Source organism: Girardinichthys multiradiatus, chromosome 23 (assembly GCF_021462225.1).
Source record: "Girardinichthys multiradiatus isolate DD_20200921_A chromosome 23, DD_fGirMul_XY1, whole genome shotgun sequence".
Classification (NCBI taxonomy): domain Eukaryota; kingdom Metazoa; phylum Chordata; class Actinopteri; order Cyprinodontiformes; family Goodeidae; genus Girardinichthys; species Girardinichthys multiradiatus.
In genome coordinates, this window is record NC_061815.1 from 23,595,224 (window position 1) to 23,620,817 (window position 25,594).

Below are 25,594 nucleotides of genomic sequence, written 5' to 3' on the forward strand. Positions count from 1 at the left end.
ACTGTGTGTTGGCCTATCACATAAAACCCCAATACGTCAGAGTACATTTTGTGGCTGAAGTGTGGGAAAACAGGAAAACACTCAAGGGGTATGAATACTTTCCCAAGGTTCTTTAAGTTTAAAACTTTGTACAGTAGTTTGAAAAATACAGCGTAATCCTGAAAGATACATTTGGCTCCATAAGGATAGAATACCAGTATGGAAAATCCAGGTGGAGGAAGTTTTGATCCAGACAACCGCAGCATTTGGACTTCCTCAGAAGTATCCAGATTCTATGATTTATACATCAGGCACTGCAGGTTCCTTTGATTCACATTATCTATGGATGGTTTGCTAAGTTAAATGTACAGGGAACACAGTAAATCATCCAACTTGCACTGACAGCCATGAAAATTAGGGGTGTCAGCCAATATCTCAATCTTCAGGGTACATTTCAACAAGCTTGAATTATGTTAGATCCTACTGGGATACTTCTTAGAGACAAAAAAAAAGTGTTAAAAAGGTTCATTTGTACAAACATCCTATAAAAACCTTCGGAGCCCCATAGTGTTCATTGCAGACATTGGTGAGGTTGTGGTTTCTTCAAAATACGATAAATGATATGCTGTTTTTTAAATTAAACTTTACATTTAAGATAAAGCTGAGAAAAAACAAACAAGCCACTAGTCATGAGCCAAACAGTAAATCCCATATGGATCCGGGCCCGCTTTAAAATGCATTCGTTTTGGTAATATGTTTGTAATTACAGAGATGGGGACAAATTTCCTTTGTGCAATGGTTAAAAGCAGGTTTCTGTTAGATATTTTTTCTTATAATTTTTTGCAGACGCAGCTCTGAGATTAAACCCTGAAGGGACTAATGGAAATATAATAAATATTATAATAAGAAATCAGTTGACAAAATAATGAGATAGAGGAAATTCTGCTTGTTTAAGTAACATCTGCAGACTACAGTGCTGCTTTCTCTGTGATCGTTCAAAAAGTCATGAATATCAAAATGAGGATCATCTAATTAGTTTTAAGGCTTTATAATCTATCATATTAGAGCCTTCTGAAACATTGATGCCAACACTGTTGAGTTTCTCAGCAATGTGACCTTTGTCTTTACGACGAGGTTTGAGAGCTAAAACAGTGTGTTGTCCTAACTCTACTTGTGGTTTTTGACGCAGCCCATGTAGCAGGTGCAGGCCTGCCCCACCGTGAACCCTTAATGTCACTTTATCCGATTGTTGGCCTCCTTGTTTGTTCCAATTAGCTGCTCAGGTTCCTGGAGTGAGAACATGGCTGGGATGGCTGTCGAGCCTTTGACTCACTCAGTGAAGGACTGGGATCATTCTGATGTTTCAGCCTGTTCTGAGTTTACATTCAGTCGTTTGAGTGCCTATCATGTAAAATGTCAACTTTAAGAAATTGTCTGACAAGGTACAGTGCTGTGAAAGATAACATGAGACAATATAAAATGCAAATTTTGAAATGATTTTGTTTATCAAGGGCAAAATAGCTATCAGACACAAAATGCCCCTATGTGAAAAAGTAATTAGCCCCCTTGTTAAATCATGAATCAACCGCATGAACCAAATCCTTCGAGTTAGTTTCACAACCCACAACCAGGACTGATTACTGTCAGACCTGCAAAATCAAAAAATGCCTTAAATAGAAAATCTTTTAACAACATAAAAAAAGACTAAAAGCTAAACATCATACCTTGATCTAAATTCAAGATCAGATAAATAAATAAATGTATCTATTAGCTATTATCTATTAACTATTATCCACAAACAAACAAAACATAGAACAGTGGTGAACCTTTCCAGGAGTGAAGAGTCTACCAACATTACTCCAAGAGCCCATCAACAACTCATTCAGGAGGTTAGAAAAGAACCCAGAACAACATCTAAAACACTGCAGGTGTCAGTTGCCACAGTTAAGGTCAATGTTCATGATTCAAGTATAAGAAAGAGAGACTGGGCAAACATTGCATCTAAGTAACATTTGCTATGCAAAAACCACAGCTAATCAAAATAACACAAAGGCTTGGCTCATATGTTCCAAAAAAAAAAAAAAAAATCTTGATGATCTTAGACATTTGGGGAAATATTCTGTGGACTGACAACACAAAAGAGGAACTTTTCAGAAGCTGTGCTCTATTAAATATGGCATGCAAATAACACAGCGTTTCAGAAGAAGAACATCATGAAGACAGTCAAACACTGTGGAGGTAGTGTAATGCTCTGGGGCTGCTTTGGTGCTTCTGTGCCCTAAAAGACAAAACCATGATTTGAAAACTACATATGGGCAGGGGATTTGTGTCAAGTTACGATGATTCATGAGTGTCCCGAGAGTTGACACAAGTGATAGTGAAGCAATGCAAGTTAAACACAGCTGAAAGGGCATGACAAAGGTGTGTACTGTTCACAGCTGTTGACCAATCACCTCCTTGTATCAGCCTTAATTGCACAGCAACCTTGCAACTGGGATAGAGGACTAAATACTTTAGCTGGAAATGCTAGCAGCATGATGAAGGAGAAATCATTTAAGTGCTCACCAATTTTTTTTTTAAAGAATCAGTCAAGTAAATTTCAGTCCCTAATACACATGTTTAACATTGGATGTAAAATTATTTATTTTTCACACCTAATATGAAGCAGACTTTTGCTGTCCTGCTGTACCAAATTCCTGCCAAGCCACCTGAGCTGCTGCTGGCTTTGGACCCGAACTCCTTCATCAAGAGCGGAGACAGTGGGGAAAAGGTCCTAATGCATGACGTGTCCATTTAGTTGTTTAAGAATAAAATCTCTAATTCAGATTTTGACATAACATTCCCACACACAAACGCTTAAAAAACATTTAGAATCAATTTGAGTTGGTTTGAAACAAAAGCCTCAAGATGTGAGTCTAGTTTCAGCCTTCCCCTGCCTGGTCAATTGGTGGTAGAAAGTACTTGTGGGCGTAATCGCCACTCTGACCATCAGACAGGTTCTTGAACTCCACCAAAATCCCAGATAAACCGATGTTGTGCGTAAGCTGATACGTCAGTACAAGAAATTCATTTTGCGGTCACTTTGAACGTGATTTACAGCCCATGTTGTCCAGTCCAAGTGGTAGCGATTTTCAAAATGTTTTATGGTTTTATCCACAGAACGATTCCAGCCTCATAAATCGGTTGCAGGAGATTTATAGCAAAACTAACTATGTTGGTTTTTCAACAAAGGAAACATTGTGTGCACGCACCTTTTTCCAACTAAGCCAATAAGACCTTAAACTAAACCAAACATGGTGAATCCAAATAAACTTCCTGCTGTAGGAAAGTTTTGGCAATAATTCCGGAGAAATTTAGGAATGCCACTGTTTTCATAAATAGACTAAAGGTTTTACAGTTTAATGTTTGAAGAATCTGTAATCAGTGTAGAATAATTCAACTCAGTTCAGGCTAGCCCATATATTGTGGTTTTATATACTTATCTCATTCTAAGGTGGTTCAAGTGCCAAAGAAACTTTGAAAAAACCTTTTTGTATACATAAATAGATTAAATGTGTCCTAAATATGAAACTGTGTTTTAAGAGTCAATGTTGAGTGTAAAAAGTCCATCAGATTGGTCTGTTTTAGTTTTTTTAGATTTTGAACTTGGAGATGATAAATTCAGTCTAGACTCCTTTAAAATTTTTTAAATGGACCTTTTGTATAGCGCTGAAAGGAATCTTTGTACCAGATGCAAACTTTAGCATCATTAATGGTTAAACATTGGCCTGAACATAATCTGTAAGAACAGAAAAATGTCGTCTCTCACCCAGGGCTGCGAGAACAAACTCACCCCATTCTGTTTTTGAATCCCTGGTTTGGGAGTTCTTGCAGTTTGTTGTTGTCTGGGAGGAGCTTTTTACTTGCTGTTGTTTGATTGGTCAGAAATCTGAATGGGCCCTGGTTCCTAAACTCAAATGCTAAAGTGGGAGCGACCTATGAGGACTTCTGCAGTTCATGTGATGAATTAAATGTCCATGCCAATGTTGTTCTTCTTGCCACCTCGAGTAAAATAACACATTTCTATGTTTTTGTGGAGGATGTACAGGTGCTGTGCTTAGTTTATCTTGGCTGTTACTCTGTTTATTGCAGCAATAATAAATTTGGAGATGCAAGTATGAAAAATCCATCCCAGTAATTTTGGAAATACATCTGTCAATGCATGTAATTATGATCATGATACCATCCGATAACTGCTTAATGCCGCTGTTCACAGTTTTTAAACCAAGCACCCAAAATGCCAACACAGTTTTCTAACCGACAGTTGGCGAGCAGTTTTTATTAGCTGACTCAACACAACAGGGTAACAGAAAAAACTATTTCCTTTCTTACTTCCTCTTAACAAAGGAGTCTCAAACATAGAAACAATAGAGTGGTGAAGCTTAAAGCACTCACTTTTATATCTGGGGCTCACAATAAAAATATTCATCACTTACAACTAATTTCACAATTAAAATTTCCCTTGCAATTGGAAGGTTGTGCCTTACATCCAGTTTCCTCCACCACATGCTGATGTGTACTTAACTTTATTTAAATATGTGAGTGTTGAAAGTGCCAGACGAATTTACTTTGACAAGAAATGTTATGGTGTTTCAAAATTACAAGATTTTGTGTCATAAGATCTCTTTAAACCTCTACATATTACACAGACTATTATTTAACCTATGCTTAAGCTTGTTCATGAGAGATGGTAGGCTACAATGGGAAATGGATGGATTAACTGGGGCCTTGCCTGCAGTAATGTGGGCACTGCTTCAGTATGTCATGGTAAACAAAAAGAGCTAAAAAGCTAAGCTCTCAGTTTCTTGACTGTCTACATTCTGAAATTCACCTATAATCATGAGATATGTTTAATGATTTAAAGAACAAGATCCCAGACATAAACAGCTGAGATAAGCTTCCTCAGTAAGGTAGCCAGACTCAGCCTTAGAGATGAGGGTGAGGAGCTCTGCCACTCCTGGAGTAAAGACGCTTCTCCTCCGCATCAATAGGAGTAATTTAAGACAGTTCTGATATGTGGTAAGGATGCCTCCCTTTGGGGTTTTTCTAAGACAATGTCACTGGGAAAAGACTCCAAGGAAGACCGAGAACATCTTACCTAGCAATGCCTTGAGATCCCCCAGAATAAGATCTAGAGTGCCACTGGGCAGAGGGATGTTACCTCACCTACTCATCAGTATTTTCAAACACAGTTCTAGACTTAAATTCCCAGTTGAAACTATCACGTAGTGTGACACTTGGGTTAAGATTTTCATCCTAACCCCCTTACGTTCACCCCGTTCCTTTTTTATTTTTATACAAAGCAAAGTCAAAGTGCATTAGAAAAAAGAAAGGTGTCCATTGCAAATTTGGCTTTCCTTTTATTTGCAAAGCTTTTTCTTTTGATAAGGGCTGTTCCAACGTACATACCGCAGCTCTGCTTTTTAGAAATTATTGCAAAAGAAGAAAAGGACAAACTTTAAGGCTTAAAACTTTCTCTTTTTATGCAATGGCTTTTGCAGCAATTTAATTTCCCATCTTTAAGAGATTTATAAGCAAATTTATATCTTAAATAAGCTCTGTCTCAGTCAAAGAAAATGAAATGAGCAATGAACAAACAAAGGAAAATCAGGGCAGAAGAGTAGTGAACACTTATGGCATAGATTTGAACAGAATAAATAGCTAAACACTAAATTGATGTATACACACTTGATTGGGCTTGAATCAGCGCTCGTTAGGTAATGACAGCATAAGTGAGGGAGATAATTAATGTATATGAGGTAAAAGAGGGTAACAGTATGACCCGGAGAAAAACCTTTCTCTCTTTATTTTCCTCGGTCCTGGCTGTTTTTAAATCCTGCATCACTCCTGATGGATATTAATGATGCGGAGCAACATGATCCGGCTTTGTCCTTTTCATCCCTGGTCTGCAGCATGTTTCTTCACTGATCAATGTCTCCTGTTCTCCATCTTAATCGTATTGGCTGTGCATCACTCCAAAGCCAGATGGGAAGCACACAGATGAGTTTTATTCCATGCTATATCTGTTTCCTGGATCTGAAGACACACATGCATTAGCATCATCTTGTATCTGTGTCACCAGTTTCTCTGTGTGTGCGTCGGTTAAGGCGTGAAATAAAATCAGCATGTGACCTACAGCCTTCAGATTGGCGGGGTTCATAAATCTACTGGTCTAGTTCAACAAAGATCACCTTTGACCCCGCAAAAATCTGCTTGCATTTCTGTGCAGGAAGGCATGACTGCCAAACATGCAATCGGCCAATGAAAAATAAACAAGGCATGATTATAACAGTGAAATTAAACAAGTTGTGTCATGGAGATAAGTGTAGTCCTTCACTACATCTCTCCACATCTCTTTCTGCCTGACCGACGGATTAAGAGCCGGTGTTAGTCTGCAGAGGATCTTTGTGTCCATGTCATGTCTTCGCGCCTGATTCTCTACTTTCGTCTCTTGCTCCTTTTTTGCTCTCAGACAGATCTCAGGCGCCTTCCTTCTCTTTTCTCACCTTCTGTCTCATATTTAAAGCAGCCGACAGTTGTCCTCTGGTGCTCTCTTTCCTTGTAAACACCACTTGATTGAGTTTCACCTTTCCCCCACCATTACCCCATCCATTGGACACCCTCCTCCCCCGTCAACATATGGTATACAACCACTTCAGCTGCAGACCCATATACAAACACTTTAAAATCCTCAAAATATCCAGTTTCCACTTTTATCAAGTGAATATTCTAAAGAGGGACCTGGTGTCTAACTGAACCACGCTGATTATAAACAACGGGTCTGGATTCATCCCTACATATCACTTTTCTGTAGTAAAGAATGGTTTATTGACTGCTTTAAATACCTTTAGTATTTTATAATTAATGTGGAGTTAAAGGCTGTATAGCCTATCACTGCACCTATTTAAATAGTAAGATAAAAATGACACAATGACATCTGAATTAGGAAGATAACTGGTTAGCTTAGTGTACTTAAATCAGCATTCATGAGTCCCAATGAGCATTTGTGGGTTGAATAAAATACAGGTTACAAACACATAGGCTAAAATTGGCCTAAAAATCTAAAAATAAACATTTAGTAGATGTCTAAAACCAGATTTAAGTCAATTAACCATCTACAAGATGTGCATTAAATATATATGCATTACCTGCTGGAATCAAACATCTGTGCTACTTTGTCACTGAGCTAATTTGCCACAAAGTCACAATGATAATTGTGAAATCACATCCTAATTTATTCTGTTTGACTTTTCTTTGAAAATACAAATTTAACCGTATCCACTAAAATGTTCTATGTTGTTAGAGCAAAGCCTGTACAGCTCATTTCTTTAACACTTGTATTATATCATGTTCTCTGCTAGAGCTGCGTTATACTGTATATCAAAGTGCAGATGTCCGATTTGCACGGACTGTTTGGCTGCAGTACTTGGTAATTTTTCCTATGCCATACATCTATGCTCATTCTACCAATCATATAGTTGGCCAGTTGGATGGACTTTCACAGTCCTCGATGTCCACCTCCGACATATAAGTTTGTGATCGAGATGCTAAAGCTCACAGAGAAAGTGTGATAATAATTTTTTTTAAATGGTGTTTTTTAAATTTGAGTGATATGGCTCACCACCCAGGGTGCCATCCGATTGAGTACCAAAAAAAGTCAGTTGTGACCTGAATAAGTTTTCTATTGCTAATTGTTAAGTTTAGTCAGTGTGGAAAGGGTGTCCTGCTCTGTGAATATTGTCACTGGAGGTAGTTGTGGATGTTTAGATCATAGAAGCCAACAAGATAAGTGGAGAAAACATAGCAACAACAGGGAACCACTGCTTGGTCCAGCAGCTTTTGCTTTGTGGACCGAGTCAAAGTAAATTGCAGACCACGCCAAACTTTGGGTCCAATTGTAATGAACTCTACATCAGAAAAGGCTACAGACTCAGGGAAATAGCCATCCATGCAACCACCACTGGTTATAACCAAAGTTTTAATGCCACAAATCAATCCCTTTGTTGTTCGAATCACAGCTGGTGCTCTTTACTTTTTTTTAGGTTGGGAGTGGCATAGTAAGGTAGAAATGTTTAATGAGGCTGAAACAGGCAGAGTAACTGGCATGAAGCAGGCAGGCAAACAGTAGAATCCAGCGGCCAGCAATTAAAACCATAGTGTTTAAATACAGAGGCAGGGTGGAGAAATGACCAATGAACAAGAAGAGCAAATTAGATGAAATGTGCAGCAATTGGTGGCAGGGGGAGTGCAGAACAAGTGAAGGAAGGAGGCTAACGAACTGCTGAGCAGAAACACAGAAACACTGGAAGGAATCTAACAGAACTCTAAATGTACAGGAAGACAAGTAATAATAAACAATGGGATGAACTAAAATAACAGCAAATAGACATCATAAACAGAGAAGTGCTGAGAAAGAGACAAGAAGGAAACTCAAACACAGGGGGATCATGACAGACAAAGGATATGCAATGTTATCATTTATCCTAATGGAGGAATAAAATCCCTGGCAGATTTCTTTTTTAAACCACCTGATAATTTTCAAATCCTCTGGATAAACAATACTAAAAATAAGACCCCCAGACATCCTTAGAAATCACTCTGTTTTACCCTGTATGCATAAACACCTGCACTTTATTTCAACCCAACTGATAAATGAACTGTGACTGTTTATTTAAAGCAAATTTTTTATGGACTTAGACTGGATGTAATGGATGCCTTGAATACGTTTTGCTAAAAAAGACCACAGCTTGAGTCATAAGATAAAGCTTCTCAGATTCCTTTAAAATTTACAAACTTCTGTACATCTGCGCAGAGAAAACAAGCATATATCCAAAAAATACTAAAATGCTCTCCTTGAGTCCTGTCCACTAAGACTAAACAAATCCACCAGACCACTGGGCTTCATGCAGACTGGCTGTTTTTCTTGGTGTCACATGTCATCACAACAAAAACACCCAAGGGAAATTGTGGATTATGTGTTATGATGGGAATGACTACCAAAAATAGCCAGTTTCCTCTCTTCTTGGCTACTTTGCAACAACATACAGTGAGATGACAGATATAAAAATATTATGGAAGGATTTTATGGGGCTTTAACAGTCTTTGGACATGGAGCAGTATATATAAAAAGAGGTGCTATAAGGGATAGAGCGGTTGACTTTACCATAACGAGGGAAACGGTTGGCCTAAATTTGCTGTCACACTGTCAGCAAGAGCACCATTCCCACACTAATTCAGCAGCCATGTTTTAAAAGACCTTCTACTTTCATAGCTGGCCTTGCAGTTGTTCTGCCATGCAGCCAGACATCCCTACAGAAATAAACACTCGGAACACGCTCAGAATATTTCACCATTACATAAATATTCTTAGGAGGTAAACACAATTGCTTCCAGGTGCTGCTGCAGATTCAAATGTGCTGCTGCTAACTGTCTCCGACCTCAAGCTTCATGTGGCGCTTCAATCATTGTGACAAGCTTCCATCAGTCTCTGCGACACAAGTTGAAAGTGACAAGCAGAGTGTGGGTTTCTTATTTAAAATGTTTTCTGGACTTCCTCTGAACACAGCAACTGTGTATTTTCTTCACTCAGCAGCTACAGTGGGGCCCCTGAACAGAAAACAGAGCTTTTGAAGATTCAAAAAGCCCTTGCCAAAGGGAGAAAGCATGTTGAAGTCATATTTCAAAATGAAAACCCGATGACAATATGTCATTGACAGAAGATACCATGGATTGTGTAGCTTACCGGATGGAAAATATCAATTCTTTGTATGTAATAATGGTTTCTCCTAATTTTAGGTACAGATACTAGAACACCCTCATAAATACATGAAGATAAACAAATTTTATAGAATTAGAGATGCAACAATATGACTTTTGTGGCCATTTTCCAATTTGGATTTGTCCTTAAGAACTATAATAAAAGACAAGAATAGCATAAAGAAAACCTTTTTCAAGCCTTCCTGCCATGAGTGGTCATTATTAGTTTATATCAGAAGCAACGGCGACAAAACACTGCAAGAGCAGACACTGTAAAACAGGGATTTACTAATGATAGTAGCTGAAATTTTTTACTCAAAAATACAGACACAGCAACTTTGCTGTGAAATGTCGTAGAAAATAGAATTTCTTTTTAAAGACCTTTTTATACATCTGTGCTTCTTCCAACTTCATTTAAAAAAGTTCAAAGATACTGAAAATAGTTTTGAGTTTTCTTCCCTCAACAGCAGTGTGTGTGGTTGTTAGTGTGATCTGGTAGCACTTCAACATGGTGCATTCACAGTAAGGTAAAGTTTTCAACCTGCTGGTCACTGGTCAGGACCAATCCATAAGAAAATCGTCTGATCCTGATCAAAAAACAAATTCTTGGTGCATCTCTCTACATTCGTAAGTCATTAAAGTCTCAATAAACAAATATGATTCCAACTGATTAATAAAAATTGGTTTTTAAAATGAAAGAAAATAATAATAGTTATAATAGTAAAATAATAGACTGCTGGAGGTTTCTTCCCACAAAACGGGAAGTCAGCTACACCATGCAATCAACTGTCACTAGTAGCAACGTGCTTGTTCAGAAGTGAATGCTCCAAAGTCAGTGACTAGATGCAATTGAATGGGTTTCTTTGAACAGAAAACCTTTTAACCAATTTTAATAATCTAGTGAACTTGACTGCATTGTTTCATAACTAGGACTAAATTGAGATGTATGTACTTGACCTTGACTTTATATCTATGATTGGATTGAAATTACTATATATTTCTTTATATACATTTTTTGTGGGTAAAGTGCCTTTAAATGCCATTTATTGAGAATCAGTACTATATAAATAAACTGAATTGAATAAAAGAAATTGTGTTATTGCAACTATAATACACAGGTGCAGCACATTGAATAATGCATTGTGTTGTAAGGCTTCTTATTTCTGTGCAGGAAGGAATAAAAAAAAACAGAAAAGTTATACTAAAAAACAAAATAAAATGATAATAAAATCAATATAAAACAATACAAAAGCCACACACCAACTTAAATAAAAAAATAATTAACTTTTTCTTGTACTTTCTCAAATAAGTGCCAAACGTTTCTGTGTGTAAAATGAATAGCTTGTTAAACAAGGACTTGATAGCACCAAACAATGAGCCGTCTTAGCCCTTTAAATATGTTTTTATCACAAAACTATTCACCAAAAACTGTTGGCAAACATTGTGGTTTTACAGCAATAAAACTGAGCAGCCCTGAACTTGAAGCAAACTCTGTGAAAAAGTCTATAAAATAATTGTGGACTGTGGTGCAGAAAAACACTACATTTAAACTGAAGACTTTCAAGCTTATCCCCCCCCTTAGCACACACTAATTAGAGGACTTGAACATGACGGGACTTGTGTTCCACAAATGACCTGTCTTTCTTCATATTTAGACCAATGTAAAATGTCAGTCAGTCATCAGTCATTTTCTACCGCTCATTCCATAGTGGGTCACTGGGAAGCTGGTGCCTATCTCCAGCAGTCTATGGGGGTACACCCTGGACAAGTCGCCAGTCCATCACAGGGCAACACACAAACAACCATGCACACACCTAAGGGCAATTTAGAGAGACCAATTAACCTAACAGTAAGAACCCACGCATGCAAGGGGAGAACATGCAAACTCCATGCAGAAAGGCTGGGAATCGAACCCAGGACCTTCTTGCAACAGTGCTACCAACCGCGCCACCATGCAGCCCCAATGAACATACAATGTAAAATGTATTTTCTGTATATCTGCATGTATATGGAAAGATAGAAAACTATATAACTGAAGCACTCTGGTCCAACTGACAATAAAATATTATGTATGAGTCAGATACTGAATTACCAGTGGGGATTTATGGACAAGGTTAGCATGTTGGAATTGTAAGTGGGCCCAGGACACACCAGCTGGTTAACTGATGAAGAAACCCTTTTGAGTGGGAAATTATCACTGCCATAGCTGTTGTCTGAGTGGTCACATGACAGCAAACAAACCACCCTGTTATCAAAACACCAACAATATTTCATGCTCACAGTTCTGGCACCTGCTTTCTGCCTGAGCTGTTAAAGGCAATGTAGCAAAGGAATGACAAAGCCAGAATATTTTCAGACCATGGTTGAACTGAAAGCTCAGTAAGGCAAATGTTCAATGACCTTCAGCAGGACAAAGAGCCAAACATTATACATCTAACATTGGACTTTGTCAATTTGGGGAATAATAAGTTCTGCCTGAAATCCAAAAGCTTAACTGACTGAAACATAAACAGCCAGTACATAGAATTTTTCATTGTTTTAGAGAGCATGTAACTATGGAACAATTTATGAAGTTATTCATTTCTAAACCCGGTTGTCCATGCAGGGTATTGGTGGGCTGGTGTCTTAGTATCTCTAGCAGTAACTGGGTGAGAAGTGGAGAACACCCTGGACAGGTCGCCAGTCCAACACAGGGACACACAGGAAAACAACCCTGCACGCACACACTCATACCTAAGTAAAATGTAGAGTAACCAGTTAACCTAACAGTCATGTTTCTGGACTGTGCGAGGAACTTGGAGGAAGTCTGAGTACCTGGTGAACCCACGCATGCACGGGGAGAACATTCAAACTCTATGCAGAAAGACTCCAGCATGGAATTTGAACCAAGGTCTTTCCTGTTGCAAGACAGTGCTACTGTGCAGCAGCATATGTCTATACCTTCTTTGATACAAGCAATGCTAATAAATCTAGTCTGGAAAGTTATTTCGGCATAAAACCAAAAAGGTGACATAATGTAAGTGCAATTTATTGCCACAGTGTTGCAGGCCAGCGTTTAATTTGCCACGCGACACTCACACCCACGCTGAACAATGAAGCCTTTTAAGAAATTGGGTCTCTGATGAGCCTAATTTTTTCTCCACCTCTCTTCTAATCTTTGGTCATTTTTCTAGTTGCCTGTGGTCGGAAATGTCTTGTTTCCCTAATGGCTTCCAGTAAGGTTCCCAGAGTCCCTAGTGTAGATCGTACCATCCCTAAAGGGAACTACTCCATGTGTTCAATTAGACCTTGATTTCAGGGGAGGGTAATCAACACATGGACTGATAATGCTGAAACACAAACAGGATCTGAAAGAAACACTGGAATGCAGTTATAGACAAGTTTACTACTAGAAACTTAATTGTAAGCCATAAAACGTGAGCTGAACTCTCATCTGTTTGTAAGTCCTCTCAGCAGGAATCTTCTCTGCATTCAATACAATGCAGAAGTGAAGAACAGAGCCAATGTTCTTCAAGACTGTATCTGGGTGCTTATATGCTTCCAGGGCAGTTTCTAGCCTGGACGTCCATTTCCTGTTTTTCCGGTTTGGGGCTCCACCAGCACGTTCTGATACTCATTAACCAGATGTCCTGCTGAGGGGGCTCTGTGCTGGGCTTCACCTCCATGAGCTCCAGAGTAATCACCAAATATTACCACCTAAGGGTATACAAAACGGTCTGCTGCACCACTGCAGAGTCAAGCAGCCATAGTTTAGCATTAGCCTCCGCCCCCAGGGACTTTGGTCACAATGGTTTTAACTGTTGGCATTACAATAAATGGGTATTTAATGACACTGAATGCAGAAAGACATTAGGTAATGTAGGGATTATTAGGTTGGGTTATTAGCAGCCATCCGTAGTACTTTGGTTCAGTGGGACCTGTCCAGCTGTTAGGAAACACACACACGCAGTGTTTAGGGCACGTTACATGAAGCTTGACTGCGTGACTGTGGAGAGGAGAAGTTATCAATGTGAGGAATTCAAGTTGGAAAAAAAGAGGACTTCATAATTTTCTTCATTCATCTTTGGATATTTGCAAGAATACTCTTTGGAGTTCAAATGTTAGGAAGCAATTTAGTTTTGCCTAAGGTAATTCTATTCATCATCTGTGCTGTTCATTTGTTAACAAATCAACTCATTTAAGCAGCAGGGATCTTCACAAAAAGCATTCAGTGTGGAAAATAATCCTAAATTGCCTTAATGGTCCCATTTGCATTTTCGGAAAGCTTCCAGATTTAGTGTTTTTTTTCTTCAGTAAATGTATGCCATTGCACCTGCTTCTCTGTGACTGTGGACTCCTCATCTCTTCTTGATGGAATTCCTGATTACAGCTCTGCAGGCCTTACAGTCATGCAGATGCACTCATGGTGAGTGTCACTGAGTGCAGCTGCACAGTCAACCATATACGTGGTCTAACATTCAGGATTGTTTCTATCTTATCCCTAATGTACAGCAAACACGTCAAATTATAAACCAAAGAAAATATGAATACATCAAATCTCTATATTCATAAACATATCCTGACAAATTTGGTGGTACCATTCTACAATAAACAAAGAAAACCCCACTACCTCCCTAAATAACCTGAAACTGACTTAAGTTTAACATCATCCCTTTTTCTTAAATCCAAGCGAACATAACAGATGCTGCTTTTGATTGTTGATTCAGTTGAATAGATCATATAATAAAAAAAATATATAAATGCCATGGACAAAAAATATACCTTGGTTCTTAAACATACATTCCCAGAAATGTTGGGGCTCTTTAACAAGCTCTTTTATCTAGGGTGCAGGTGAAACAAGAACTTCACTTTATTAATGAGCTTTTTCTCTAGCACACACACCTTTGAGGTGACTGTGGCTCAGTGGGAAGAGTGGGCGTTATGCAATCTGAGGACAGTGGGTTCGATTCCAGGTTCCTCCAGCCACATGTGGATGTGCCCCTGGGCAAGGCACTTAACCTCAAATTGCCTACCAATCGGTATGTGACTGTGTGCGTCTGGGTGAATGTGGCTCTGATGTAAAGCACTTTGAGTGGTCAGTATGACTGGAAAGGCGCTATATAAATTCAGTCCATTTACCATATCTTATTCTTTATCTTACCTCATCGCTAAATGAGATTCAGGTACTTGAACTCCTCAGCTTGAGGGAGAGACTAACACCTTCTTCCTGGTTGAGAACCATGGCCCCAGACTTCGATAAGCTAGCTCTCATCCCAACCCTTCAAACTCTGCAGCAAACCCCTCTGTCACATGAAAAATGCACACTCCTTTCCAGAACTAAACCTTCAGAGACAGTCTATGCACACCACAAATAGGATTGGTGACAAGGTTGACTGTGTGCCAAGAATTTGTGCAAGTTTTTCATTTAGTTATACAAGGACTGGATAGCCCTAAAGAGGCCCCCTGGCAACCCCCACCCCAAAAAAAAAAAAAAAAAACTTGGGGGATATGGTCGTATGACTCCTGATGACCCACAAAACACATGTGGACCCATGATCCATTTAGCAACTCTGAAGGGTAAATCTCCAAATGATAAAAATAATAATAATTATTTGTTTCTTTTATCACATGCAACTGTCATACAGGTAAAACTTAGAAAATAGTTTTTAACGCACTTTTAAGGTTGTTTTTCTGCTCTCCATGCCAACATGTTTCTCACTCATAAGACATTTCCTGGTAGTTCTAATTAAATAACTATTAACATATAAGTCTGTTTTTATTCTAGCTACATGTTGACGTAATAGGTCATGTTTCTAAATGTTGAAGGCAATGAAGCACATAAAGACAAAATAAATCTTTAGTCTTTTACATCAAAGGCATGCAATCTTATGTTCTGCACTTGATTTTGCTTTCATTAACACTATTGCGGTAATAAATGATTTTTTGCTTTTTTCTGCAAGTTTGCAGACCACATACAAGTCAGGCATTCATCAGCAGACGTGGGTCATCAACCCTTTTAAACGAACATAGGAACACACACTCAGTAAATGTGTTGTGCTACTTATTGCTTTGCAGATCTCCTGGACTCAGTGCCCTGCTGTGAATCACTCCCACCATGCTTTCCGCTACTTTCATCCTCACGGTCCAGATCCACTCAGCTCATTTCACAGCGGCAGCAGCAGCAAACTCACTTTGAAGAGATTCCAGCATCTCTCAGGTCTTCATCACATGATTCACCGCAATGACACAAGTACCTGTTAGTCGTTTGGCTGCACTCATTCAAACATTTATATGCAACACAGTCAGACAACCATTTTCTTATGTTCCATACGTGTTGAGCCACATAAAGAAAGCCAGAGACGTGCCACACGCATGTTTCATAATGAAACAAACTTGCAGCATTTTAGCATGTCCCGTAATCCCACTGAGGTGTATCGGCCTTTCAGTGTACTGGATCAGTGGGAACAGGAAAGAGGTAGGTGTGCGTGTCGAATCAAATTGGAGAAGCTCAGAAGTGAATGACTCAGGTTAACAGAATCAAACATTTCCTTCTCTGAGGTACACAGACTATCAAGTTGTTTAAACTTCCAGATTGTTTGAAGTTTGTTTGACCGAAGCTGCAGACAGGGCCACTGTGCAACCGCCCTTGAAGAGTTCAGGAACCATATGTGTGTTTTGATTTGTTTTTTTATATAATTTGGTAATCCATCTGACACTAAAACACAAAGAGGAAAGAGGAAGTCTTACGTTTCTTTATACAATGGTGGTGTTCTTAAGTTACCCTTGTCATAAACACAGGGCAGAACAGAGGCCGCTGTTAATTCGATAACGAGTGGGTTTGGCTTTTGGAGACATCTGTGAGGGCCTTTGATTTCCACGCTGATGAAAATCCCTGAAGGTCTTTGAGACAATCTGCAAATCTTACTTATAAGAAAGCCATTGCTGAAAAAAGGCCATAAGACGTCTTGTTTAAAGCTTGTGGTAATCTTTAAACAGGATGTATTAATAGTCCTTAGATATCTAGGGTAAAATTGGTACATATTGGGTTTAAAAGTGTGTGTTTTTTTTACAGGGCTGGCGCAGTTGGTAGCACTGTTGCCTTACAGCAAGAAGGTCCTGGGTTTGACTTCCAACGGGTACTTTTTTTTCCAATGTTTTTGGTTTTTTCCTTGGAACCTTCTGATCACCAACCCTGCATCTCTACCAGGTTAGCAAAACAACCACACTGTTCTTCAGCAGCAAATAATAAAATTCATGGACAGCTGATTTATAGCAGCCACGATTTTATTGTTGTTTGCCTTCAGATAAAAAAAAGAGGTGTTGTCGCCATATAAAGGTGTAGCTCTGAAACTATGATTCATGCTGAACAATGGACAATTTCACTTTATTGAAAACAAAGTGAACTTTGTCTCTGGTGATATTAAAATAGCTTGTAACATTCGTCATAACAATGCAAATATCCATCATACAGGGGTTGGACAATGAAACTGAAACACCTGGTTTTAGACCACAATAATTTATTAGTATGGTATAGGGCCTCCTTTTGCGGCCAATACAGCGTCAATTCGTCTTGGGAATGACATATACAAGTCCTGCACAGTGGTCAGAGGGATTTTAAGCCATTCTTCTTGCAGGATAGTGATCAGGTCACTACGTGATACTGGTGGAGGAAAACGTTTCCTGACCATATGTATGGGTCTAGTCAACGTTCAGACATAAATCTAATTGATAATATACATATATTTTTACCGATAGCTGTTTATTGTTAGATGTAGCTTTGTATGTTATACTTAGTTTTCTTTTTACTTAAATATTAGGCTTCTTAACCAGGACCTGAGTCCGAATTTCGTACCTTAACATGTAAATGTGAGCTGGTATGACAATAGAAATCCTTGAATTAATAGTTCAAGTCTTTCTTACAGACATCAGTCATATCTTACTGAACTTTTTTTGCAAAATAGCTGAAGGTAAAATTTTCAGTCTCTCAATGTGCAAAGCAGGTAAAATACATATTCAGAATGACTTGGGGCTCTAAGGTTGCTCTTCAAAGTATTTTTCATAGTGGGGCTAAACACAAATGCATGCTACAATGTTCCTAATTTTATGCGAGAAATGTTGAAAAAACATTTATTATTTCCATCATAATTTTGCTTTTTACATAAAATTGTGATTAAATACATGAAAGCTGGCAGTAGCAAAATGAAAAAATGTGAATGAGGTGCATTATTTTTTATTTTTTTATTTTTTTTATTAAAAAGAAAAAAAAAACAATGAGGTGCTTTCTAAAAACAAGGTAAAGCCGGTAGCAGGAAACCCTTTACTGCTGAAAAAAAGGGTAATGTTCTCATGCACCCCTGTGTGTGAGATGCCTGCTGTAGGGAGGATGAATGAAGGAGAGCACTGAGAGATACCAGGCTGTCAAAATGGTTTTTGTTATGACACAGAAGCCATTAAAGATAAGGTTTCTGTAGGTGTAGCATTCAAATCCCTCCAATGCTCATCCTCCTCTCTCGCTCTTCTCTTTTTCTCTCTCCCGAGGAGGCCAGCTGAGAGGTGGATTGTTGACAGAAAGAAAAATTCACAGAGAGGCAAAGAGTTCAAAATACGAGCACAGGGCTCAACATAAATAACTTAAAGCCCTCTTCTGTCAGCCCACACTGGGTCAAGGGCAGCCAAGGAGGGTCACAGGTAATCATGCCCCTTTCTAAAAACAACATCTTTACTACTATCAGGGGGGTAAAGAGATAAAAAGGTCATCTTGTGTCAAGGTGTGCATGCTGGAAAGTAGGAACTGGTGCTAATTTGAAGTTTGAGATTTATTTGTTTGTGGTCTTGAAGGAGAGTGGAGGAAGGAGACTGTGTGTTTACAAAAGTTTATGGATCAGTTTAAATCTGCATCTGATGTTACAAACACACACATACAAGATTTTGCAAGCCCATCTGGGAAGAAGCTCTTAAACCAACAAAGAGAGATGAAAGTGTTTTCACTGAAAAACACACACTTGATCATATGACGTAACTCTGTCGGGTCTTATGGCTTCATCTCATTTGAACTAATCATCGCCGTCTGTATACAACAAGCAAACCTTAGCTAGGAGTATACAAAATAAAGCTAACAGATACTATTGAAATAAGGGAGTTGATTGAAAATACCAACAGGATTAGTAATATAGCTATCTAATATTATGTTTACAGATAACCTTCAAAACAAAACCCTCAATATTTTTTGTTAGGATATTCTAAAAGTAGGCCCCACCTTACTTGAAACTGGATTATGTTGGACCTTCAAAATAAAGTTCACAACTGAACTTTAAAACAAAAATAATGCTCTTTGATGATATATATTATTAAGAAGTGTGTTACCTTTATGGAAGGATGGTAAATGTTTAATGTCTCAAAACAACAACATTGATATGTTTAATCACTGTTGGGCAGTTGTTTTCCTTTTATGAGTCTTGTAAAGACATAGCTAAACAAGCAACATTAAATGGTGCTGAGCAGGATGGACTGCATGGAAGGAACCCTCAGAATTTCTTCAGAAACTTTTCAAGTTAATTAATATTTTTATCTTATATTTTTAACTTTGTTTACAAGTTTATGTCTTGTGGTTTCTTATGTAATATATCAATTCTCACAAACTCAAGGCAGCAGCAGTGAATTAGTCACTGGCTTAAGTTAGTTTTCAGGTCTCTGCTTTATTTGTTATGGGAAAGCAAAAATTTCAACAAGAAGTACAGCCAGTCCTTATTTGAGTGAAAGCCAGTGTTTGGACTTACTTCTGATTCTGAAGAAGAGGAACATGCACATGCAAGGTTTGTATACTATTCAAGTATTTCCTGAACATTAAATATATCTGGGCTCCAGTCTTCTTCAATCAGCTACAATTTACAGCAAGCTAAACTATTTCAAAAATATAACTTGAAAAACTGGAAAGACACCAACTCCTGAACAGGAGTTGGCCGGTATGAGATTTTATGAATAAAATATTAAATCTACCATGGTTTATTGGTTTTTATGCAATAATAATATAAAAAAAAAAATCAAATAGCAGTTATTTAAATCAGAAAAGCCACCAATATTTATACTGATGCTGAAATATTAATAATTAAATTTCTAATAATAACTACTGAATTAACAACTGAAATCTCATCAGACAACTAAAAAGGGATTGTCAATACAGAAATTGTGGGTTATGGCCTGTACAATAATGGAAAAAACTGCTGACTTGACAGTTGCCCCGAAGAAGACCACCACAAAGAGAGTAAGCCATAAAAGGTTATTGCTAAAAAGCTGGCTAATAACAGGGTGTTTACCCAGGCATGTTAATATAAAGTTGAGTGGAAGGAAAACATTTACTGTTAAAAAACAGTAAATGTATAAAAACAGTCTTTGTACTGTTTTCTTTCTGAGGTCACCATCAAAATTAACAGACGTTAGTGCTGTTTGTAATGAATGCATATTACATATAAGCTTTACTTTTTAAACTGGATTACTGATATAAATTAGCTTTTTGATGATATTGTAATTTATTGAGATGCACCTGTATTTATTGCTTAGTGGCATGGTTGACTAAATAAATTCATACGATGCCATCGACAAAAATATTTAGTTGTTTCATAGCTGTGAGTGGACTGTATACCTCCACTTCAACACCACAACAAAAAAGCCTTTAAGGTGTACTTAGAAAAATCCTAACTAAGTCCACCTGCAGATGGGAATCACGATATATGATTAAAACCTTCAGAACAGCTAATAAACGGAGCCTGAGGTGAGACTGTCAGCGGCTTTAGCTGGTGCATTCCTGCAGAAAAGTGGTGCAAACTGTAAAGAGGGATAATCAGAGCTGTTAATGTAGATGTGGCTAGTGAAGCGTTAAAGTTTAGAGCCATTTTAGAGGGTTACTGGGGGCACATATGCATGCTCCCCTCCTGTCTGCAGCTCTAACACTTCTGCAACAGGATGGCCCTCTTCACTGTCTGAATGAATGTATGACTGGATGCAGAGGTAAATGGGGCCAGGGTGTTGACTCTGATTAGCTTGTTTGTTTTTTGTTAGCAGGGGAGCAGGAAGCTTCCCTGCTGTCGCTCCATGTCACTAGTCCACCCACTTGGCGCCATGGCCAGAAAGTCTCCAACAGTTTCAGCGATGCACGTGTATGTACAGCATGAATAGTGTAGCTGTGTGAGCATACAGATGACAAAAAAGGTGAAGAGATTTAAGAGACAAATGATTCGTCGATCTACAGAAGGCAAACCTGACCACCATGGCTTTCCCATGGTGGTCAGGTTAGATATAGAGGAAAAGTAAAGGGAGGAAGGTAGACCTCAGACACAAATGGAGACAAAGCATCAGACCTTTACTCCCTTTGCATCTTTCACCCGCCAAGGTTAAAACCCAGGGTAATGTTGGAATCTGGTGAAACACACCGCAGCACAGCCACAAATAGCTCCTAATGGTGCTTCCCATTATCCGCACCACTGGAATGTGCAGCTAATGCATAGAGACCAAAGCCAGCCCCAGTTAACATACCTGTGGTTGCTGCAAGCTTATAAACTGAGGGGAGCATCTGTGCACATTTTCTGTTGCAATTAGCACAAACGACGGGAACAAAGGATGATGTGGTAAGAGTTTGTGAGGATAACACAGATCGATTTAATACTGCAAAAATGTGGACTAGTGTTTCGATTGTTGGTCCCAATATTCTCATGATCTCCACAAAATTCAAGTTTAAGGTTTTTCCCAAGCTTCTCAGATTGCCACAGTAAATCAGAAAGCTATTTGAAAATCAGTAAACAAATCTTGCACTAAGATATAAAAGAGTTATGATTTCATGTTGGACTCTGATATATCCCGATCTGCTTTTTAAATGTGTTTATGGTGTTTCAATCTGTCATAAAAGTAACTCTACCACAACTTGATTTTAAAAACCTTTCACATTTTTTTGATCCATATAGCACGCAAGTTTAAATATTATTTATTTAAGAAAAAATGTAACAAAAATTTAATTGCGACAGTTTAAAAATCAAAAGGGTCCTTTAGGTTGGACAGTGCCCACCTTTAAACTTAACAGTTATTCTGTTTTATTAGAACATATTTTAATACAATAGTTCTAGCTTAAAAGAAAACAATAAGGGCCTCATTATTAAAGCTGTTTTGTTGATTTTTATATTGAATGACTTAAACAGGTGTTCCAAACTTCAGTCCCTGAGGGCCGGTATCATGCAACATTTGTATTTGTCCCAAATCGAACTTTACTGAATAAAATGACTGAATTACTTCGTCATGCACTCATTTTCTACAAAGTCCTGCTAATGACTTGTGATTCAGGTGTGTTGATACAGAGACAAATCTAAAAGTTGCAGGATACTGGCTCTCGAAGACTTTAAAAGAACATGAAGAGTGTTGCAGCATCAGTGTTTTTAAGTTAATAAATAGTAAATAACTAGAGATAAATTGAAAAATGACTCAGTGACTAAAATCATGACTGAAAAATGTTTGGAGCTTGACTGGCCCTGACTGATGACCTGCTGATCCGAAACAAATGGGTAATTTTTGATCAGTGAACACACCTGGCAGCAACACTTTTTGCTGTGTAAGTTGTTATAGGAGGTGGTAGGAGTTCGTCGTGTAACCGGTTGGTTGCTAGTTCGAACCCCTACTTTGTCTGTCTCAGTCGTTGTGTCAGCTGTGGCTCCATTGTAGCTCACCACTGTCAGTGTGTGAATGTGTGTATGAAATGGTGCATCACTGATTGTAGTGGTAAGTGCTTTGGGGACTCTGGGGACTTGATAAAGTGGTATAAAAGTGCAGGCCATTTACCAAAGTCGCTCAGTTTTATTCTTTCAAACCTTGAACCTCCGTCTGTTATGGAACTTGCAGGATTTGGAAATGTTGCCAGCATTTTGGAGATCTCATAGTTAAAGTAAAGGTCTGGACTCTCTAGAAAGTACACAAGGAGAATGTTGTTTTAGTAATGCCACCATTGTGATTGTTAATATATAAGATGCTGAAGCCCGTTTAAAATACCAACTCTCTAGACATTTGTTTTTGTTTTAAAATATTATTAAAACTGGGCTGGAACTTGCAGTAGAACAGGCGTCCTATATATGGAGGCTATTTGTGCTTGATGCAGTCATCCAGGATTTGTTTTCAGACCAGGGGACCTTTGATTCAAGTATTAACGTTCATATTATAGCTCTTATTTGTGGATAAACAAATTAATATCACAAACACTAACTCATGGAGTTAAATAAGTTAATATTATCAAAATGGGAGAGCTGTGGTTCTGGTTTAAAACAACATGAACAAACGAACCTAATCAGCTAGTTACCACATTGTGCAACCAGACTGGGCAGCTGTCCTTGAGGTGTTCTCACGGTAATTTCACTCAGTGTGTTCCAACTGTATGTCATTACAGCTGCAGTATAAATAACCATCCCACATGTGACTGCAGGACGATAACATCACTCTCATTCTGGCTTCAGGCAACAACACTTTTAAGATAAGTTAAGATAAATATTCCCTCCCAGTCCCAGGGCTTTTCAGACTCTTCTCCTGTTGTAACATCCATACATCGCTGCATTTCTCCCTCTTTGCCCTAGGGTTTGAACTGTTGGACCACTTCATTAACATCTCAGTGAAGCAGACCATGTAGGGTCAGCAATATTATGCCTTGTTGAGCAAAAAGGAGGAGTGTAGAATTACAGCTCACGGTCACAGGCCAATGCTTTGTTTCAGGTTATGACCTGAAGTACAGTCAAAGCACCGAAGGAAGTTAAGCCCTTTGAGTAGTGGTACAAATGAACATGGTTAAATACAGTCCCAAGCTGAAGATCACATAAACGACCGATACTGAACTGTGATAATATTATTGTAGCCAACACCAGAGCCTGGAATGTGAACAGGAGAGTGATGCAGAGCTTACATGTGAGCAAAAGACATAAAAGTGAACTAAAGATGGAGGGAGCACTTTTAGTCTGCACGAGTGAGGGAGGCCTAACCATAATATTAAGATTGTAGGAATAAAGAAAGGGTTCTATTCAGCTACTCTATGTGGAAGGCCCAATGCTGCAGGAGATGCTGTGATTAAGATGACATGACATCACTAGAATGCTCTGATGCTCCATAGATATTCCGAACTTGAAAAGCATGCAATAAATTAGGTTTGAGATCACATGGTTGCTTAAACTCTTACACAACAACATCAAGAAACAAGGAAACACAGGAACATGCAGGGGAAGGCTAATCCTTGGAAACCTCTTGCTTCATGCAAAAGTGCTCCATCAGCACATTTTTGGAAAATCACATCTGCATTAAGTGGGCCAAGTGGTAAGATGAGAAAACAGTGTACTACTTTATGGAATATTGGCAAAATAAAAGGAGAAGCCTTTATATATTTTCCTGACAAAAGACCAACATTTCTTTGTCTATTGACTGGTTATATTACTTTTCTATTAATACTTTTCATATCCCTAATTTTATTAATGTTTAGTTTTTTTGTGATTTCTCCCAGGCTTCTCCTCTCTCCTTTAGTTTTTATTTATGTATGTGTGGCATCTTTGAGATGGTCTAAATGAATGTTTGCTTCTGATCTCAGGGAGCGCACACAAACGTATTCAGGTCTGTTGTGCTCCACAACAAGTAAGCAGGAAGCTGATAATAACTTGCTTTATTTGGAAGGAAGTACCTTTTCATTAATTTATCTGTGTAGTAATTCAGACCCTGCACAGAGTTGCAGAATGTTCACATACAAGACTTTGAAAAAGTTCTGTGTGTCATGTTATAACGACCCTTTTGTTATGGTATAACAACAAACTTCAGTGAATTTCATTGGTATTTCAGGAGGCAGACCACATTGAAGGAGTGCATAATTGGGAAGTGGAATAAAAATGATTTGTGGTTTAAAGGTTTTTATACACATACAAATCTGAAATGGTGTGCATATGCATTCAGCACAACTGAGTCCCTGATTAGAATCATATTTCACTGCTGCTCCAAGTGTCTTGGGGTATGTTTGTTCTAACTTTGCACATCTAGGGACTGTGCACATCATTTTTCAAGTATTGCCACAGATTCTCAATTAGATTTTCGTCTGGACCTAAACTGAACTATTCTACCACATAAATAAATAAGGGGACCCCAAGTCCAGTCCTTGAGAGCAACTATCCTGTAACTCTGGGATGCATCACCACCAAACACACCTGAATCAAATAGCTGTGTTCCTTCACTCAATTAAATTCAATTAAACTAAACTAAATTCAATTCAATTCAAATACTTTATTCATCCCAAAGGAAAATGAAATGTCGATGTAGCTCATATTATGCAGGTTTCTTCAAAGTGCCGTTGTAGATGCTGATGGCTGTGGTCAGGAAGGATCTCCTGTAGCGCTCCGTCTTACAGCAGATCTGAAGAAGCCTCTGACTGAAGACACTCTGTTGTTGTAGGACAGTCTCATGAAGAGGATGCTCAGGGTTCTCCATAATGTTCTTGTAGAACATTATGGACACATAATGATCTCCAGAAGTTCCAGAGAAGCGCCCAGAACAGAGCCAGCATGTCATTCAGCTCTGCAGAGGCCTGGAAATGAACCATTCCTTTGAATCAAGTGTGTTGAAGAAGGAATGCATCATAGTAGCTCTTGAGGGCTGGACTTGGACAGCCCTCATCTAAACCATTCCATTGTAGCTTTGACTATTTATATGCGGTCATTGCCCCAGTCTCGGGTCTTTTGCAGCCTCTAACGGGTTTTCTTACAAGATTGCTCTGTATTTTGCTCCACCAATCTTACCATAAGCACTGTGCAGCTTCCCTGACGCTGTTGAAAAATGCATCCTCATAGCA

At 38.5% G+C, this 25,594-nt stretch overlaps 1 protein-coding gene across 10 annotated transcripts in view; it reads right to left on the reverse strand.

The window, feature by feature from the left end:
* LOC124860035 (collagen alpha-1(XXIII) chain-like) overlaps positions 1-25,594 on the reverse strand; it is a 195,979-nt gene that overhangs the window by 72,097 nt on the left and 98,288 nt on the right. The window lies entirely within an intron of this gene.